At 48.7% G+C, this 14,264-nt stretch overlaps 1 long non-coding RNA gene and 1 pseudogene across 1 annotated transcript; one reads left to right on the top strand and one right to left on the bottom strand.

The window, feature by feature from the left end:
• LOC128418856 (zinc finger protein 721-like) overlaps positions 1-10,788 on the bottom strand; it is a 28,306-nt pseudogene extending 17,518 nt beyond the window's left edge.
• Positions 3,686-5,260, top strand: LOC128420193 (uncharacterized). The gene is made up of 2 exons (XR_008331994.1): positions 3,686-4,180; positions 5,070-5,260. It is a non-coding gene; the product is annotated as an uncharacterized LOC128420193 (long non-coding RNA).
• Positions 10,789-14,264: the final 3,476 nt, after the last annotated feature.

Below are 14,264 nucleotides of genomic sequence, written 5' to 3'. Positions count from 1 at the left end.
GGCATCTCCTTTTGGCAAAGGGTCAAAACATAGTTCCAACTTGAAAACCACCTCCAGGACCAGGCACCCTCAATGGGCTTTGCACTACAACTCCCAACTGGGCCTGCCAGCAGAAGGCAGGGGGGATGGAAACAGCCGCCCAAAAGGTCCAGCCAGCTCCAGAGGCGACCCAAGGCTGCTCTCCAACGGGCGCTGCTCCAGGCATCTGAGTTGCCCAGCTCAAGGGAGCTGGCGGGACTAAGAACCGGGGTTCCTGAATTGCAGGGGTTGGACTAGATGAGCCTGGAGTGTCCTCTTCCAGGATTCCTCTTCTGGCTCCCAATGCCACGGCTGGAATGTCTCCCAAAACTGCCCCCCCTTTCACAAGGAGGTCTTTCCCCCCCTGCGTCTTAAACTACCCTTTGACTGGCAACCATCTCCAATCTCCTTGCTGGACAATCCCAACCAAAGGTGCATTAGATTCTCTGAAATCTACTCAGGAGTCCTGTAGTGACTTCATACTCTTTATTGCAGCTTGTAAAACAGTGATTTAATTGCCCCCCAAACCTCAGGCTTTTATATACATTATTTACACAATGAGTCCCGTCAGATTGGGGTTCACGTTGCGCCCAGGAGGTTAGCATTCGTAGTGTTTAAGGTACGCCAGTCACCTACGTATGCCTTGTGGTCTTGGGTGTCTCTCAGTAGGGGTTCCTGGTTCTGGCTCTTGTTCCAGGGCTGCCGGCTGTGACGGGGTCGTTGGGTTGGACGCCGCTGGTCCACTCGGTTGTGGTTCTGGTTCCTGTGGCTGCTCGGCCTCGGTCACTTCTGGACTTCCTAGTTCTGCCTCCCTTACCCGCTCCTCCTGCTCTATGGGCCTCACCCTTCTGCTATCCCCTTGGCATTCCTCTGTCCAGCCCTCCTTGCAGTCCCCCCCCAGGAATCATCCGGAAGTTCAATAGTCCCAAGAAGGCTTGGAGTTCTGCCTTACCCTTAGGTGCAGGGGCGTCGCAAATAGTCCTCACCTTGTCCCCGCTCAGGTGGACTCTTAGATCCCGCCAGGGTAGCGAGTGTTGGTTTGCAAGCCCCCTCCAGAGAGGCTGGCCCCTCTCACTGTCCTCGGAGCTTGCATACCGGTAACCTCCTCTGGCTGACATCCAGACAGACCAGGGAGATTTTGATAGGCGACATTTTCCCAAGCGTGGGTAAAATGCACAACCCCCTCCCTCCTGCTTCCGCAGGGGAAAGAAAATAAGTCAGAAATCTATTTACATGGTGTTTATTTCTGACATTACAGCACTAGAGAAAAACACGTCCTTTCAGTTCAGTTCTTCCAGCACATCTGACAAACTTCCTGAGCATGCGCAAACGGAAGGTTTCAAATTACACTCTTCACAGAGACTTATCCAGCCTGTGAACGTCCTGGGAAATTCTTCTTTCCCACAGATAGGCACATCATGTGATGTCAACAATCTGGCTGTCTGCAGCGGTGATGTTTCCATATACTGACATTGAGGACATGGCTGACCATTGGCACCGGGTATGCATGAGCTGTAAGGACCTTCTTTATGGTACATTTGTAGTCTACACAGATGCAGACTGAGCCATTGGGCTTGACAGGTGTGATGATTGGGGTTTATCGGGGGCATTAGGCACCAGCTAGAGCACTCCTTGCTCCACGAGGCAGTCTAATTCCTCATCAACACAGGGTTTTGAGGGCGAACAGGACCTGGTGGGCCTTGAACCTGATGGGTTGTATGGCGGGTTCTAGTTGTAGGCCAACGGGGGGGGGGCATCGAAAACCTCAGGAAACCCTTTGCACATGGCGTCCACGTCCACGTGGGAGCTGGTGCAGTTCACCCCGGTGATGGTTAGCCCCAGTGGCCCAAACCACACCAACCCCAGTAAGCTAATGTAGCGCCACTCGACCACGATCAAGTCCAAAGGCCACTTCCACCCTCGATATTGTACATTGAAGGTTCCCACCCCCATCGTGGGGACCTTGCATTTGTGGAAGTCTCCCGGAGGGTGAATGGAGCTGGCCTAACTTGGAGCCGCCACTGGGACACAATTTCCTTAATGTCCATGCCAAAATTATGGACAGGGTTGAGCCTGTATCAAGCTCAAGGCGGTACAGGGCTGCCTCTATCTGTGCCTGGATGTAAATTTTTTCCGCATTCGAATGAGGCAACTGGTATACCTGACAGTCTGTGGTCTTCGTCGAGTTGCCTTGGTGTGTCAGACCACGGGGCCTGGGACTCTTGGGTCGGCCATCTGGTTCAAGGCGTCGGGCAGGGCAGGCACGGCACACCCGGGCGATGTGTCCCACTTTTCTGCATTGTCAGCATTCTGCGTTGCGGAAATGGCAAGTCCTCTGCTCGTGGCTCTCCCCGCAACTTGCGCACTTCCCGTCTTCCGGACGAGGCTGTCGTGGTGGGCGTGCAGATTATGTGCGCTGCTGCACTCAGTGCACGTCCTCCTGGTCGGATTCTGAGTCGTCGGTGAGGTCCTCGAGGTGGATCCTCGGTTGGGACGACATGTTTGACTGGAATCCTTGCGCTGACCTCTCAGCAGCTTCAGTTGCTACAGCCTCCTCTAGGGCAGCCTGGAACGTCAGGTCCTTCTTGGCGTAGAGGTGCCACTGCAGCTTCTTGTCCCTCAGGCCGCCCATGAGCCAGTCATGGAGCATGTTCTCCAGCTCTGTGAAGTTGCAGAGCCAGGCAGCCTGGCGGAGGGAGGTCACATTCCTGGTTATGGTTTCTCTGGAGACCTGCCGCTTACGCTACCCCCGAGGGTTGTTGCGAGAAGTGCCCCTTCAGCCGTTCTATTATCGTGTCATAGGGAACGGTCGCAATATTTGTGGGAGCGAGGAGGGCTCGGGCGATCTTGAAAGTTTCTTCTCCACAGATGCTGAAGAAGGTTGCCCTCTTCTTGGCTGTGTCTCATGACGTCCTTTGCCTCCAGGAGGAACTAGAAGCGGGTGGCGTATCCTTCCCAGTCTCCTGAGGCTGGGCTGAACGGCATGAAGCGGTTGCCTGTCACCATTCTGGGTCCTTGGGTCCTGGAGCTGTAGCCTGGATGTGCAACAGTGCAATGCTGTGCTGCCTGTGGCGGCTGTGTGCGGTTCGCGGCAGACAGCTCAGCAGGATCCCACCTTCGTCGCCAGTGAAATATATTCAGAGTCCTGTAGTGATTTGATGCTCTTTATTGCAGTTTGTAAAACAGTGATTTAATTGCCCCCCCGTATATATATATATATATATATATATATATATATGTATATAAATTGCCTCAGGCTTTTATATACATTATATACACGACAAGTCCCGTCTGATTGGCTGATTCTGTTGGGATCCTGCCAGGGAGACAGAGGCACCAGGCCTCCATGTCGTCTCCAGACGATCTCCGGTCTCCCGTTGGAACAGCATCAGTCAATTAGCGACACGAGCCTCAGACGCATTCCAAGACTCATGCACGCCCTTCTCGCAGAGTTTCCACAACAGAAGATTCACCCAGGAGAGCATATTTACAGCTTTATTCAACGTTGGTCAGAACAAAGGAAAAACATGACTGCTTGCATCCAAGATGGGCGAAGGAAGGCCTGGAGGGCAGCTGCTAGCTGGGACTTTGATTGGGGTGGGGTGGGGGCACAGGGAAAGAAGACTCTGAATATAGGAAGACCGGCCAGGGGGTTTCACTGGGGGGATTTATTCACATTGGTTTTCTACCCAAAAGCCACCACCCCCGGCTGTGAGGAGAGTGGCGCCTCCTCCATGAATTCCTCTTCCACTCCCAGCCACTCCGCTCAAACCTTTGCTAATATCCTGCTCTCCTCTCCGTCTCAGAGGCTGGGCTTTCTGTCTCATCTCAAGAACCGCCAAAGCGCCCGCAATTGCCTCTTATCTCCCACCCAAACCGTCCACATCAATCCTAAGCGTCTCCTGTTCTGATTTCCATTTTTTGTCTTCTTTTCCAGCTTTTCAGACTTCACCTTCCTTCCTTTCATGGAGACATCTAGTGCTTCTGTTTTGTCAGTGTCTCTGCTTTAGTGGTCAAATTTGTCTCCATTTCATTATTTTCATCAATTCGGGCTAATAGGGTCTCCAAATTTAACACAGGCATGGTGTAAACTGTTTCTGAACTGCCATATTCAAAATCTCCCTCTCCCTATTTTCCAGCAGCACCTTATCAGTTTGTCAAGGTCACAGAATAACTGTTTCCCTTTGTCAGGTGATGATATATGGAAACCATCTCGATTTGAGGATTGGAAGAACGGAAAAATTCACACAGGATTATTATTGGTGTTTATCAGCCTAAGGAGACTATCAGAAGAGATCATAAAAAAAGAGAAAAAATATGAACAAGATGTGATGTGGAAACAGCAAGATAAGACTGGATAGAATTATGAACTCTGTTTGGACTGATTTGGACATTAACGCAGTAGCAAGAAGATGATCAGAATCCCCCTTCGGATCTTGAAATATGGGTCCCCCCAACAAAATTTAAAATTCGGCTTTGTAATTTGGAATTTATGTGATGTGATTTAATTTGATATGATTGGCCGGTTAATAAAAAATATTTTTTTAAAAAAAATCCTGCTCTCCTCCCTCCTCTCCGTCTCAGAGGCTGGGCTTTCTGTCTCATCTCAAGAACCGCCAAAGCGCCCGCAATTGCCTCTTATCTCCCACCCAAACCGTCCACAGCAATCCTAAGCGTCTCCTGTTCTGATTTTTTGGTCTCCTTTTCCAGCTTTTCAGACTTCCCTTCCCTTCCTTTCATGGAGACATCTAGTGCTTCTGTTTTCTTTGTCAGTGTCTCTACTTTAGTGGTCAAATTTGTCACTATTTCACTATTTCTATCGATTCGGGCTAATAGCTTCTCCAAATTGTCCTTCATCTCTTCAGTCAGGTCTTTTTTAAGTCAGCAAAAGTTCCACCAATTCAGATGGGGACCTGTCCCCTGGGTCTTGCTGTGAAGATCATCTACTCAGGCCTGGTGTAAACTGTTTTAGAACTGCCATATTCAAAATCTCCCTCTCCCTTGTTCTCAAAGCAGCCTATTTTCCAGCAGCACCTTATCAGTTTGTCAAGGTCACAGAATAACTCTTTCCCAAGAGATCCTGTTTCCTGCATTTTTCCAGCCCTCCCTCTTCCTTCCAGCCTGATCCCCAACACACACCAGCTGTTTAACATAAAATCCAATTTCTCAAATTAAGATTCGAATTAAACAAATAAACCAAATAATTACTTTAAAAGAGGAATCATAAAAAAGAAAAAAAGAATGTGCCCAAGAGGACATAGCAATTGAGGTGTCCAGATAAGAGTGGTTGTCTTGCAGGAATCCAATTCTCTTTAAGTGGCTCAGAGTAGAAGAAATATTTTCCTTCAAAGAGAAACAAACTTGTCCAAACCTGTCTTGATTTTAGCTTTTTCAGGGAGCTCAAAGTCCTTTTAAGAGCTCCAATTGTGTTAAGAACTTTAAAAATGAGACCAGACTTTCGTAAATCCCTCCGATCACACTCTTGGCACTGAAATAGTTTCTACCCTGTGTGAATTCTCTGATGGGAAATGAGATTGTTGCTTTGACTGAAGCTCTTTCCACATTCCAGGCACTGATAGGGTTTCTCCCCTGTATGGATTTTGTGATGGGCTGTGAGACTTTCTTTCCTGGTGAAGCTCTTTCCACATTCCAGACACTGATAGGGTTTCTCCCCTGTATGAATTCTTAGATGGGAAGTGAAACTGCGGTTTTGACTGAAGCTCTTTCCACATTCCAAGCACTGATAGGGTTTCTTCCCTGTATGTATTTTTTTATGGAAAACAAAGCTCTGTTTCCAGCTGAATCTCTTTCCACACTCCAAGCACTGATAGGGTTTCTCCCCTGTATGAATTCTTTGATGGGAAGTGAGATCTGAGCAATTTCTGAATCTCTTTCCACATTCCACGCACTGATAGCGTTTTTCCCCTGTATGAATTCTACGATGGGAAGTGAGATCATGGCTGTGACTGAAGCAGTGATATGGTTTCTCCCCTGTATGAATTTTACGATGGCAAGTGAGATTGTGGCTTTGACTGAAGCTCTTTCCACACTCCCAGCAGTGATATGGTTTCTCCCCTGTATGAATTCTATGGTGGGCAGTGAGATTGGAGCCCTGACTGAAGCTTTTCCCACATTCCACGCACTGAAAGGGTTTCTCCCCTGTATGAATCCTTTGATGGGTCGTGAGATGGGCCCTCTGACTGAAGCTTTTTCCACATTCAAAGCACTGATAGGGTTTCTCTCCTGTATGAATTCTACGATGGGAAGTAAGATCGTGGCTGTGACTGAAGCTCTTTCCACACTCCAAGCAGTGATATGGTTTCTCCCCTGTATGAATTCTACGATGGGATGTGAGATGTGCACTCCGAGTGAAGCTCTTTCCACACTCCAAGCACTGATAGTGTTTCTTCTCAAGGGGATTTATTTGATGGGAAGTGGAATGGGAGCTCTGCCTGAAGCTCTCTCCACAGTCTGAATCCTGATATGGATCCTCTACTGTGTGGATTTCGTTGTGGTCTCCCTTGTTCTTCATTTCCAATTCATCACCACCTGAAACTAAGAGGCAAACGGATTAGAGTCTCAGGAAGAAGTGCAGTCCCAAATTACGGAACAATGCTAATTAATGTTTGGGACAGAGGAAGAACTGAAGTGATTTAGATGTTATAATGTTCCTTTTGTTCTGTAAAATTGTCTAGTTTCGTATACAAATCAAGTTGAATATTAGATGTTTTCTCTCTCTAGTTTTTAAAAGTACAGCTTACTGTACTGGTAACATCATTTTGTTTAAATTTAAATATGGATCTGTACTATCTTTATAAATAAAATGTGCTTTTATTATTATTTAAAAGGTGGCCAAAGCGGGAAAGTTCCCTGTCCAAAATGAAGATATACACTGGTACCTTGGGTTACATGCGCTTCAGGTTACATACACTTCAGGTTACAGACTCTGCTAACTCAGAAAGAATGCTTCAGTTTAAGAACTTTGCTTCAGGATAAGAACAGAAATCATGCCCCGGCGGCGCAGCGGCAGCAGGAGACCCCATTAGCCAAAGTGGTGCTTCAGGTTCAAAACAATTTCAGGTTAAGAACGGACCTCAGGAATGAATTAAGTACTTAACCCGAGGAACCATTGTATTCAATATGCTAAGTTGTACAATATGCAGTAATAAATCTAAACAAATTTTAAGAGCGGACATCCAGAACGAATTAAGTTCTTAACCCGAAGTACCACTGTACTTAAATGTTACATTATTGTGAGAAGTTACAGGGGACGAGGCAGGGGGCCTTCTCGGTAGGGGCACCCACCCTGTGGAACGCCCTCCCATCAGATGTCAAGGAAATAACTATGCAACTTTTAGAGGACTTCTGAAGGCACCTCTGTATTGGGAAGTTTTTAATGTTTGATGTTTTATTATGTTTTTCTATTTGTTGGAAGTTGCCCAGAGTGGCTGGGGCCACCCAGTCAGATGGGCAGGGTGAAAATAATAAAATTATCATTATTGTTACTACAGGGTTCACTGCCTGAGATTCAAAAAGCCTGGCTCTTTTCTGGGATGGAGTTTGTTTGGTTCAGTCGTGGAATCTGTCAAGCAACTCTTTGGTCAAAAATCACTCTGAATCCTACATTTAAGAAGGCCTGGGCAGTTCAGACAGCCTGATCATGGTTTTAAACGGCAGAACTGAAAGAAGAATATTCACAGGGAAAACAATCAATAGCCATCCCTCCAAGGTTTGCTGTGGGAGTGTTAACATCCCAGGTGCTGTGGGTGGCGCTGTTGAGCCCCATCGAAATATCAGAGGTTCATCATATAGAGAGATGTCTTGAATTACAAAACAGATAGGATGATCCAATAGGGAGCCTTACCGAGAGAGTCCAAGATCCCACGATTCTCCTCCATGACTTCCTTATGGAGAGCTCTCTGGTCAGGATCCAGCAACGCCCACTCCTCGTCTGTGAAATGGACAGCCACATCTTCAAAGCACACTGGACCCTAACAGAACAGGGAAAAGGCTGTCCTCTTAGAGAACATTCACTTGGCTCTGTTGTTTTCTACAGCGGCCAGACCCCTCTCTGCCTTCCTCATCCCTCTCTCCTGCTGCAGCTTCTGCCTCGGAGTCTGGGCTGCTCTCTGCCACAGACTCCCTCTGCTCCCTGAGCCCTCTTCCCTCTCCAGCTTCAGACACCTCCTCCTCCTCCTCCTCCTCCCAGTCGGCTCCCTCTTCTCTGGCTCCTCCCACCATTCCTCTGCATCCAACTGTGTCCAGCCAGTCTGCATCCCAGCGCTCCTTCCCCACAAGGCTCCTTCCCCCTACCTGATCTGGGTCCACAGCTGCTGCCTCCCCTCCACCACCATGAAAAGATGAAGGAGCAGGTCTTGGTGGCATCATTCCGTCTCCTGGGAGAGACAAAGGTAAGTGGAAACCGTGAGCGCCTGCTTCTCTCAGAGGTGAAACAGTGCATCTCTAAGTGCAGATGGGGCTTGTCCAAGTCTCCCCTGCTAGCTTCCGGTTCCACTCTGCCTTAATGGAGGCAGCGGGAGATTGTTGGCAAAGGAAAAACAAGGATGACTGAGGGTAATTCTCCTTGCAAGTTGCCCCCAGGGACAGGGGGGAATGGGCTTCACTCCCAGTTCATCTTGGTACCAGGTTCCGGCTCCGGCATGGATTGCGGGAGGCAGGGAGGCGCTGAGTGCAAAAGCCCTTCGCCTGCCGAAAACTCTCCTTCGCCGCCATTAAGAAGCAGAGGTTCTCCTGTCAATTAGAGCTCAATTTGGACTAATGTACAGGCGTTGCTGGAAGAGATAATAAACTGTGGAATTGAACCAGCTGCAGTAAATGTCTCCCCTGCTGAGTACATTTGGACATTTGTACCCATTTCATATATTAGTTGTGCAAAAATACATCTCTCCCCCTCTGGGCTCCAGGTGTCTTCCCCCAAAAGATGCAAAGAAATCACAGATTAGTTTTGAAACCAAGAGAATGTGACAGAACGGGGGAGAAAACACTCCTTCCTCCTTACCCAGAGGCCTCACTCTGGCGTCCAGCGGAGTCTTCTCTGCCTCAGAAGAATCAAGACCCATTTCTGCCAAAAGATCCTTCCTCTGAAAGAGCAACAAGGATTCAAAACAGAGAATGGGGAGAAGGGTTAGAGAAGGAATGGCAGAGGCAAGCGCTTTCGGGGGACAGAGGTGAAAGCTGCTTCCTGCTTCTGCTAGACTGGTGTCTGGGGTTGGCTGCCAGGACCATGAAACATTGGTTCTCAAGGATCTTCACTGGCTCCCAGAACGTTTCCCAGCACAATTCAAAGTGTTGGTGCTGAACCTTAAAGCCCTAAACGGCCTGAAAGGCCCAGTATAGCCAAAGGAGCGTCTCCATGAACTGAGGTCCAGTTCGGAGGGTCTTCTGCTGATTCCCTCACTGTGGTAAGTGAAGTTACAGGGAACCAGGCAGAAGACCTTCTCCACAGTGGCCCCACCCTGGGGAATGTCCTCCCATCAGGTGAGAAGGAGATAAAAAACTGCATAACTTTTAGAAGACACCTGATGTCTTCTTATGCTTTTATATGTGCTGGAAGGCACCCAGCCACATGAGTGTCATAAATAATAATAAATAATAATAATAATAATAAGAAGAAGAAGAAGAAGAAGAAGAAGAAGAAGAAGAAGAAGAAGAAGAAGAAGCAGCAGCAGCAGCAGCAGCTTTCCAAAAAAGGATGGGCCATTAGGAATTGATTTGGGAATACTCTCCCTCCTCTTTGGAGCCCCTGGGGAGTATCCAGAGGAAAGTCTCTCTCACCTGCTGCTCTGCCTGCTTCCTCTCCTCTGCTTGACTCAGGAGGAAACCTTCGGCCAGGGCCACCGCCTGGGAAGTGGTCTCCGCTCCGCATTCCCTCACCCAGTTCTCCATCTCCAGAGGAAGGACAGCCAGGAACTGCTCCAAGATCACCAGGTCCAACATCTGAGCTTTCGTGTGCCTTTCTGGCTTCAGCCACTGATGGTCAAGGTGGTAGAGTTGGCTGCAAACCTCTCGGGGTCCTTTGGCCTCCTGGTAGCAGAACTGACTGAGCTCCTGGCTCTGCACCTCTGAGCAAAGGGTGTCCTCCTCACCCAGTTCCTTCTTCACAGAGTTTTCCCAGAATTCCCCACTGTTCCCAGTTTCCATGGCATGGCCTCTTCCTGCTTCAGGGCCAGCTGAGTCTTGCTCCTCCATCTGGGCTCTTCGGAAGTCTCCAAGAGATTGGAAGGAGCCCCTTGGTCCTCTGCCAAGTTCTGTGGGTACTAATGCGAGGTGCAGAAAATCGTCTGAATCAAACACACTATTCTATTGTAAGATGAAGAGGAGAAGAATGTTTCCTGAGGAAGCGTGGCTGAGTCTTGCTAGGAACCAGGGCTGGATTGCACCACAGCTCAGACTCCAAGCTGTATGGGGGGAAAAGGGGGAGGGAGAAGTCATAACTGTGAATGACAAGTGAGTGTAATCTGAAGCCAAGGAAACAGTGGGGGTCCCTCCCCACCCCACTTCATAGTCCAGAGCTTCGCCCCAAGCCAGCCATATCTGCTTGGGTGGCTTGGTGAGCATCAGGGCCCATGTCTAGCTCCAGCCACCGTCCCTTCGGGACTTCCTGCTCTGGATCCGAGGGGACGGTGGCAAGGCCCTCTGGGTGGAACTGCCCTGGAAGACGCCTCAGAAACTGGACTTTCAGTCAAATAAAGAATTAGGGAGGGAAAATGGCCGACATACAGAGATTTATGAATAGAGAAGGGAAGCTTCATGCTATTTCCCTCCTAATATACTTCTCCCTCACAATTATGTCCCTCTTAATACACTTCTCCCTCACAATTATGTCCCTCTTAATATACTTCTCCCTCATAATAATGTCCCTCTTAATACACTTCTCCCTCATAATAATGTCCCTCTTAATACACTTCTCCCTCATAATAATGTCCCTCTTAATACACTTCTCCCTCATAATAATGTCCCTCTTAATACACTTCTCCCTCATAATAATGTCCCTCTTAATATACTTCTCCCTCATAATAATGTCCCTCTTAATATACTTCTCCCTCACAATAATGTCCCTCCGAACGTCCTTCTCCCTCATGTCCCTCTTAACACACTTCTCCCTCACAATTATGTCCATCCTAATACACTTCTCCCTCACAATTATGTCCCTCTTAATACACTTCTCCCTCATGTCCCTCCTAATGTCCTTCTCCCTCATAATTATGTCCCTCCTAATGTCCTTCTCCCTCATAATTATGTCCCTCCTAATATACTTCTCCCTCATAATTATGTCCCTCTTAATATACTTCTCCCTCACAATTATGTCCCTCTTAATATACTTCTCCCTCATAATAATGTCCCTCTTAATACACTTCTCCCTCATAATTATGTCCCTCTTAATACACTTCTCCCTCATGTCCCTGTTAATGTCCTTCTCCCTCACAATTATGTCCCTCCTAATGTCCTTCTCCCTCATAATTATGTCCCTCCTAACGTCCTTCTCCCTCCTCACTGTCTTCCAGTCCCACCTCCCTGGCCAGGGCCTGAGGTCCCTCTGCTCCCTCCCGGACCCCCAGCCTCTTTTCCCGCCTCCCGGGGCAGGGAGTTCCCCAGGCTTCCCCTGAGAGGAGACCCACCAGAGCCCGGCAGGCGAAGGCGAGGCCGCTCTGCCCGGAAGGGACGTCAGAGGGGGGAGGAGCGGCTCGCCTTCCTTTCCTGTCCTCTCTAGGAAGCCAGCTCGGCTCCCCTTAACCCTTCTCTCTCCCTGCGGAGGAGCCCGGGGCGTCGCGCAGGCGCAGAGCTTCCCCTTCGGGGGGGGGAGGGCAGGGAGGAAGCCGGACGCAGAACCCGGGACTGGGCGCGTGTGCGTGTGAAGGGGGAACCCGTGTCCGGGAGGAGGAGCCCGTCTCTCTTCTTTGCCTCAGTCTTCTCCGATAAAGAAAACAATGCCCGACCTGAAGAATTTGGAGCAAATGATTCAGCAGAGGAAACACAGCCCAGAATAACTAAGGAGATAGTACAAGAATACTTGGCTAGTCTAGATGTATTCAAGTCTCCAGGGCCAGATGAACTGCATCCAAGAGTATTAAAAGAACTGGCAGATGTGATTTCAGAACCACTGGCAGTCATCTTTGAGAATTCCTGGAGAACAGGCGAAGTCCCGGCAGACTGGAGGAGGGCAAATGTTGTCCCTATTTTCAAAAAGGGGAAAAGAGAGGACCCAAATAATTACCGCCCAGTCAGTCTGACATCAATACCAGGGAAGATTCTGGAGCAGATCATTAAGCAAACAGTCTGTGAGCACCTGGAAAGGAATGCTGTGATCACCAATAGTCAGCATGGATTTCTGAAAAATAAGTCATGTCAGACTAACCTGATCTCGTTTTTTGACAGAATTACAAGCCTGGTAGATGAAGGGAACGCAGTGGATGTAGCCTATCTTGATTTCAGCAAGGCATTTGACAAGGTGCCCCATGATATTCTTGTAAAGAAGCTGGTAAAATGCGGTCTTGACTATGCTACCACTCAGTGGATTTGTAACTGGCTGACTGACCGAACCCAAAGGGTGCTCATCAATGGTTCCTCTTCATCCTGGAGAAGAGTGACTAGTGGGGTGCCACAGGGTTCTGTCTTGGGCCCGGTCTTATTCAACATCTTTATCAACGACTTGGATGATGGACTCAAGGGCATCCTGATCAAATTTGCAGATGACACCAAACTGGGAGGGGTGGCTAACACCCCAGAGGACAGGAACACACTTCAAAACGACCTTGACAGATTAGAGAACTGGGCCAAAACAAACAAGATGAATTTTAACAGGGAGAAATGTAAAGTATTGCACTTGGGCAAAAAAAATGAGAGGCACAAATACAAGATGGGTGACACCTGGCTTGAGAGCACTACATGTGAAAAGGATCTAGGAGTCTTGGTTGACCACAAACTTGACATGAGCCAACAGTGTGACGCGGCAGCTAAAAAAGCCAATGCAATTCTGGGCTGCATCAATAGGAGTATAGCATCTAGATCAAGGGAAGTAATAGTGCCACTGTATTCTGCTCTGGTCAGACCTCACCTGGAGTACTGTGTCCAGTTCTGGGCACCACAGTTCAAGAAGGACATTGACAAACTGGAACGTGTCCAGAGGAGGGCAACCAAAATGGTCAAAGGCCTGGAAACGATGCCTTATGAGGAACGGCTAAGGGAGCTGGGCATGTTTAGCCTGGAGAAGAGGAGGTTAAGGGGTGATATGATAGCCATGTTCAAATATATAAAAGGATGTCACATAGAGGAGGGAGAAAGGTTGTTTTCTGCTGCTCCAGAGAAGCGGACACGGAGCAATGGATCCAAACTACAAGAAAGAAGATTCCACCTAAACATTAGGAAGAACTTCCTGACAGTAAGAGCTGTTCGACAGTGGAATTTGCTGCCAAGGAGTGTGGTGGAGTCTCCTTCTTTGGAGGTCTTTAAGCAGAGGCTTGACAACCATATGTCAGGAGTGCTCTGATGGTGTTTCCTGCTTGGCAGGGGGTTGGACTCGATGGCCCTTGTGGTCTCTTCCAACTCTATGATTCTATGATTCTATGATTCTATGATTCTCTGCCTGGGGCTGCGAAGGGGCGTCTGGGCGGGGGAGAGGGGGGTCTTTGGGGGGGCCACATGGGGGACCCGGGGTGTCTCTTCTCCGGGGGGGGGGCGAGTCTCTCTTGGGGGCCTCTGGGGGGCCTGCGGGGCAGAGAGCCCTGTCCCAGCAAGAGGGGGTCCCGGGGGGGCTGGAGGGGGGAGACATTGCCAGACATGGCTGGGGGGGCCATTCTGTGTTGTCCCATCTGCTGCTTTGTGTCTGTATTTCAGCAATAAATGTATGTTCTTGGTGAAGTCGCCTTGGAAGCAACACAGGAGCAGCCAAGGGGGTTTTCCTAGGAAGCCTTTTATTCCCCCTCTGGTGACATTGTTATAGGTTTGCAGGTGCCAAACACCCCAAAATTCAGGCGCATCTTTGGGGGCTTCTACGCAATGCCCTCTAGTCTAGTTGCACCAGGAAGTGATCTGACCACAACACTTCTTATGTTTTAGCATATGTTGTTTTGTGTCTATATTTCAGCAATAAATATCAAATGTTCCATGAGCATATAAGCCATGAACAACTAAATAAATAAGAGTCCGTTGTATATCAAGCAGCAGGAAAAGACCACACAAAAAGCAAGAACGTTAGTCCACAGATTAATTTTTATTCAAATCCAGAA

Source organism: Podarcis raffonei, chromosome 8 (genome assembly GCF_027172205.1).
Source record: "Podarcis raffonei isolate rPodRaf1 chromosome 8, rPodRaf1.pri, whole genome shotgun sequence".
Classification (NCBI taxonomy): domain Eukaryota; kingdom Metazoa; phylum Chordata; class Lepidosauria; order Squamata; family Lacertidae; genus Podarcis; species Podarcis raffonei.
This window is presented reverse-complemented; position numbering and strand designations above follow the sequence as displayed.